Consider the following 7,500-nt stretch of genomic DNA (forward strand, 5'->3'; position numbering starts at 1 on the left):
ATATATATATATATATATATATATATATATATATGTATATATATATATCTATATATATCTATATATGGTCTTTTATGGTTTAATTCCGTCAAATTTTCTTAGCTCGTTAGTCAACAAATACAGACATTTTTAGTCCAGTGGAGGACAAAGAACTCATAGATGTCTTTATTTATATCTGGGGTTCGGCCAGTTTACATATTCAGTCTGATTTGAGTCTGATCGCTATCAGCAAACCAACCTAGCCTAGTTGTACCTAACTAGTACAAATTTGCTGATCATAATGATGCAAGACCGCTTTCACCACAAAGAGAGAGAGAGAGAGAGAGAGAGAGAGAGAGAGAGAGAGATCTAAGAACCAGCTTACAATACATTGTCTCCTCTTCTACGGTTACAGCTTACATCCTTGTGATCGGATAACACATATGTCTGGATTCTGGAAGATTATGAAAGCCTGGTTGCATATCAGTGCTTCAATCTGGAATTAAATCTTTGATGATGCGCTTTCAATATATCATCAGAGATGTGTTTAGCAACTTGTGTGTACGTATTTAATAATGAAAGTTAGTCTTTTATAATCTATCATTTGTTTATTTCTAAGGATGGAAATTTATAACACATTCAGTCACAAAAGCATACTAAAAAATTACAGACACAAATCTCTCTCTCTCTCTCTCTCTCTCTCTCTCTCTCTCTCTCTCTCTCTCTCTCTCCTCTCTCTCTTCTCTCTCTCTCTCTCTCTCTCTCTCTCTCTCTCTCTCTCTCTCTCTCTCTCTCTCTCTCTCTCTATATATATATATATATATATATACATATATAGTATATATATATATATATATATATATATATATATGTATGTATATATATATATATATATATATATATATATATATATATATATATACATATATATATATATATATCACTACAAATCCAGCTTCGACTTCTCATGTGACTGTAACACGGAATGACAATGGTTTCAATTTGCTTTAATTCGATATACCCAAATGAATTCGGTCTCCGAAATTCATAGCATTCTATGTCCTACGGAAATATATATTTCCGTACCTATATCTCACCTGTAACATAATCCCTGCTTATGATCATGAGAAGTGATATCACATGCTTGTAAGATACGTTCACCGTTCTTATTAAACAGTATTTAAAAAAATTTAATAGTATAATTTAAATTATTCGATGATTTTACTGAAATGGATATGTATCATCTTTTTTAGAAATAGGTTTAGACAAAAATTGTTAATAGTCTTTTTCATTAAATTCTAGATATCTTTATCTATTGACCTTTGTTTTAATATATTTTTTTTCTAACTTTAGCTTATGGTTAGATGTGTGTAGATCCACTAGTCACGTATTACCTGAAAAGCAACTAACTCTATTTGGATGGAGCATAAGTCAAGAAAGGCACAAAAATCCAGAAATGATGATGTAAGAACATACAGCCATAAACAGTTATCAGTGCGAGGGGAGAGCAATGAAAAAAAAAAAAAAAAAAAAAAAAAAAAAAAGCACTGTTAGTGTAATAGCATGTGTAATACACATGCGGTATAAGGCTCCCCACCCATAAAAATGATGTACATATCAAGTAGGGCACACTGCTCTTGAGAGGCGTACTCTAGGCGGGTCGCCTAACAGGAGATATGCTAGTTTAAAGCCCCTATTACACTTATCCGGTTTCCTACGGCGCCGTTGGTCGCGACGCTAGCATATGTTCAAACCGGAGTGTGTGATAGCAAATCGGCCGTATGAAAGCTCATCCACGGCCGGCCGGATGAATTTTCGCCAGTACTAAAGTTGGCCGTACAGCCGTCGTACGTCAGGACTGAGGACATAGCGTGTAATTGCTCACAATATGGTATGACATCAGTCTGAGTGGCTGAACTTGCTGAAGGACGCTCATGTTGACTATTTGCTTCTCTCATGCAAGTGTCCTTTTTTTTCTACTAAAGGTGATACTTGACTTAAGAGTTCCAAATATGTGTCATGATCCATTAGCATGTAGTTAAACCAGTCATCTTCTTCTAGTGGAAGTTCCTTCATTAAGTTAACATGAGAGTATTTTTGTCGTTGATGCAGCCATTGTTTGAACCAAATCTTCCTTTTTCTTTATTTCACCTTCAAACAGCACGCTAGAGCAATAGCAACGAGATTGTCGTCGAGAGAAGACATGTCACTCCTCCACCACAAACAGTGGCACACTGACCTACTTGCCACCGGCCGTTCAAATACGTGTGATAGCTCTAACCGTAATCAACAATTATCCTACGGCGCCGTAGGCTAGGTTGCCAGTAGGAAACTGGATACGTGTAATAGGGGCTTTAGGCAATTAATGGAGACTCAGACTTCTTTGCTACGCTTGTTGAGCAGAAGTGCTTTCGGCGTATTGCCAGGCTGACACTTGCACGACTTTTTGCCACGAATTTGTCATGGCAAGTCGTGACATTTTGTGGCAAGAACTGGAAAATCAAAAAAAAAAAAAATAAATAAAAAATTAACCTCAGAATCACAGCTCACCTGTCCACATTGACATGAACTGGCACGACGAGTTCACGACGAGTTCACGAACAGTTCGTGCATAGTTCACGCCACGTTCACGAAATTTTGTCGTGACCAAAATTTTGAACATTTCAAAATTCTCGTCACGACATGCCCCGATGTCACGACAGGTTCACGACGAGTTCACTCCAGTTCACGACGAGCTGACTCCAGTTCACGACGAGTTCACGCCAGTTCACGACTCGAGTCGTGACAATTCGTGCCACAAATTTGTGCAAGTGTCAGGGTGCCTTAAGACGGATGACGAAGAAAGAGTCCGAGTATGTCGGCGTTAACGGTGGCTTGCTAGTGTCGTAGCAAAGGAAAACGTGCGTTGCCAAGTCCATTCCGGTCGGTATGTGTCAGCTAGGTCTTGTAAGTCTGGCGGTTGGAGTAAATTTCCCACAACGAGACATAGGCGCTAGAGATTGTCGAAGGAGGTTGCAGATGGAAAGAATTTGGCAGGGACAACCAACGGGTCACCATTAACCATTTCAGCTGCTTTGACATCCAATGCGTCTTTAGAAGTGGTCTTAAGTCCCAGGAAAACCAAGGAATCTGGATAAACCAGTTGGAGTCCTTGCAGCGGGACATCATAGACGCTGTGATCGTGCCGTGAAAACGTTCAACCATGCCACTGGCGGTCGGATGGTATGCGGCTGTCTATTTCGTCAGGAGTTGAGGCGTTGATGGAGGACTTGAAGGCGGGGAAGTTGCTGTCCATATTGGTGTCAACTTCGGTCATTAGGTTCTTCATGAGCAAAATATCGACGTCGGGGATGGCAGAGCGTACAGGTTCGGGTAGGCGCCGTGCTCTTTTTAACTTCACGAGGAGAGGCGCCTGCAGTATTTTGCAGACATGTGATACTCGTCATTTTCCTGTGGGCGAGAGAGGCCGTTTGGCTCCTTAAGGGTCGTTGCTATGTTTGGAAAAGTCGCGCCTTTGATATGAAACTAGACTTCAGTCCACTGGAATAAAGGCGAACACTTCTCCCCTGGCAATGAACGGTTGTTTCATGTGCATGTCGTTGATAGTAGGCATCATCAAACAGTAAGACAGCAGTGCTAGGGAAGGCGGGAGGGAGTTGGACACCCCGGTGGTTACCAATGGGCAGATGCACCAGTCAAATAATAACTGAGAAGCGAAGTGAATGCAACTAACTTTATTTGTACGGAGCATGAGTATATATAAAACCGGTTCCAGTCGAGAGCGGTACAAAAACTCAAAGACAATGATACAAGCACGTAAAGGCATGAACAGATAATTGATGCGAGGGGAGAGCGATAACGATAACATAAAAAAAAGAAAAAATAATAACATTACAGTTCACGAGCATGTATAATACATGTGCGGAACCGATTTCTTCCTATTTTCTATTGTATTTATCATATATATTTATGCATATTTATATATATATATATATATATATATATATATATATATATATATAAATATGTAAATTTATATATATATATATATATATATATATATATATATATATATATATATATATATATATAATATATATATATATATATATATATATATATATATATATATATATATATATATATATATATATATATATATATATATATATATATATATATTATATATATACACACACATATATATATGTATATATATATATATATATATATATATATATATATATATGTATATATATATATATATATATATATAGATATTTATAAATTTTTTTTTTACTTCCTAATGTAAACTTTAATAAAAACTATTAATAACATTTTAAATCTTAGTTTTCCATTTACGATTATTGCATTTTGTTAAAAAAAGAAGACTTTATCTATTTGTAAGTGTTTGTCTAGGAATTATGATTAGGATCCTTAATAGTAATGTGAGGAGATCTGAAAAGTATAGATAAATTATTCATAATTTCTTTTCACTTTTTTGGCTCTTCTACTTTCTATTTGTTTAACATTTAGTTATTTATTAGCAATTGGAGAATTTTGCAACTTTTATTATTCTGGACGTTTTATTCCAGATGTAATAGGTTGTGGAGTGATCTTCGTAATCAGTTAATTGAATCGGCGAAACTTCAATAGTTCAAACTTGTAGCGAATGTATTTATAGAGAACAGATGAACATAAAAACTTTTCATAGCTTATGAAAAACCTATTTTATTGTTGCTACTGTTCTTGAGGTGTTTTATTTTAAATTTTTCCAACTAAGGTTGTAGCTTAGATGATAATAATAATAATAATAATAATAATAATAATAATAATAATAATAATAATAATAATAATAATAATAATAATAATTTGGAATTGAAGAACCCAATAAACGTACCCCCATACAAATCGAGAAACTGCATTTTATGTGCTTAGTAAAAGATTATTGATATATTTATCCAAAAATTTATATATTGTATTTTTTTTCTAAGCGGATAAATTTCATGTCGTAGAATCTTTCATATTTGGATTTCATTTTGAGTGCGACTTAAAAGTCCATATATCATTAATTTGAATACTTTTGAACTTGTCTGTATTCTCTTAACTTCACTCAGTTCTATACATTGTTGGCAGTTGGGTTTATCCAATCACCGTCGAGGTACTCTGTATTCAAACACTATCTCTCTCTCTCTCTCTCTCTCTCTCTCTCTCTCTCTCTCTCTCTCTCTCTCTCTCTCCCCGTGGAGTCTTTCAAAGATAGCCAGATGATAAATATTTAATTGGTAAATTATAATGTGTTGTGGAATATAATTTATGCATTTACTAAGTTATTGCTACGTTTACATTTCTTGTACTACTCAGCTGGAAAATAGGTTGATATACTTTGATATATCGCTTCATATTACAACTGAAATCAACTGCTGCTTGACTGGAATAGCTCATTAAAAAAACACATTGCGTTAATTAAGGTAATACAGTAAACATTCTTACTTTTTTATACTTTATTAAAAAACATGCCCAATTGTATATAACCAAAATACTCAAATTTTATATCTCCTTAAATATCGATTCAGGGGGATATAAGATAAAGATATATTTTGTCTTATGACCGTAATAACATATTAAATATATTACTCAAGACAGTGTGTGGTTTCAATTCAGATATTAAGAAATGTGAGATTATAATGCTGAGATATTTTGTCTCTACAGTATGTTGACTCGAAGACATCTGATATTAATTTTCGTTGCCTCGCATTAAGTGAATAGCCTTGCTTCTACAAATGATTATTTTTGTTAAAATATCTTACATCCTCGAATGACGTATAGGTGAACATAGGAAGTGTCATTGGATAAAATAATACAATATTTTTTTCTTTAAGGATGATTCACTTTTATCATAATGTTTAATGACAATAAGATAAACTTTAAGATAAATGATATACAATATTAAAATCTAATTCATCGTTTACTATTTATAAGCATTAACAAAATTCAGGTGGTCGCTGATATCCTCCTCCTCACCACCCCCCTAAAAAAAAAAAAAAAAAAAAAAAAAAAAAAATTGGCATAATGGTGCTCTAAATCTCTGCACCCATCATGTAATATCCTTTAATCCTAATGTAATTATTTTCATATCCTCATGACTTTTTATTATTTGAATTTTTGCATATTTATACGTTTCTATTCTTTCACCTCTCCATAATATATTCAACAAAGAGGTTTGTTAATAGGAATTCAAATAATCATATAAACGTTGATCATACAATTCATAATTCATATTATATCATATTAAAGAGTTTATCATCATGAATCAGAAATTAATTAAAATCGAAGACTCATGTCAACTTCAGAGAAAAGAGACCATTGTTATATCTCATATGAATTTTCAGTGATAAAGTTGGATAGTTTCCTTTTATTTAAAAAACGATAGAAGCAGTTAGTGGTTGAGGCATTTATTTTTTAACGAACAATAACGAAAAAGTGATTGATATAATTTTTCTTCTCTACTTCAGATGCAGAAGTTATTAAAAAGTTCAATCGTTTTCAGTCATGTGGATAATTCTGGATGACATTCCATTACCAACTCTTCGATAAAGTTTTCATCTATCATTCGATCTCGTTACGTAACAATACAGCTGTGTTGTCAGGTGCAGATGGGATGTGTCATAGGTTTTCAAGCATACATTAATATGCATGTATGTCATAGAATGATACAATTTACTTTTTGATCTTTTAGAGATATTATTATCATATGATTACTGACTTACTTAGATTATCAATAGAATATATAAAAAATAAATTTCATCAAACAAGCTTTGATTAATAACACACCTACTCATCAAGAAGTAAAAAAGCTTTAGGTTATCATATTTATAGAAGAAAATATGAATAGATTCATATATATATATATATATATATATATATATATATATATATATATATATATATATATATATATATATATATATATATATATATATATATGTATATATATATATATATATATATATATATATATATATACATATAACGAATTAGTTGCTTATTGCATAACCAAATCCAAATGAATAAGGACAATAAAAGAACCATTTTTTTTCATTTTCATGATATCTGAAGTCAATCAGAAGCTATATAAAATTTCGATGGAGCAGGATTCAAGTCCTGCTAAACTATTATTACACTACGTTTTATCTGTTGTATTAGGATGAAAGTATTATTCAAAGGATAGTTCGTGATTTTTTTAAATTTTTCATAATAGTAAGCTTTGAAAAATATACGGACATGGCCATCAAATGTATAATTGCTGAAGGATATTATATCTCATTGTTTTCTTGGAAAAGTTCTGGGAATCGTAATATGAACAGTGATAAGAGCATAGATAGTAATAATGGTATTGATGATAATTGGTGAATACAGTTCTGAAAATAGAGCAAGGGATATTCTGTGGCTTTATAGAGCTTGTTCATGTAAAGGAAACCAGAAATTAAATTTTAACTACAAAAAGATAGTGACGTATAA

Source organism: Palaemon carinicauda, chromosome 2 (assembly GCF_036898095.1).
Source record: "Palaemon carinicauda isolate YSFRI2023 chromosome 2, ASM3689809v2, whole genome shotgun sequence".
In the NCBI taxonomy this organism is placed as follows: Eukaryota; Metazoa; Arthropoda; class Malacostraca; order Decapoda; family Palaemonidae; genus Palaemon; species Palaemon carinicauda.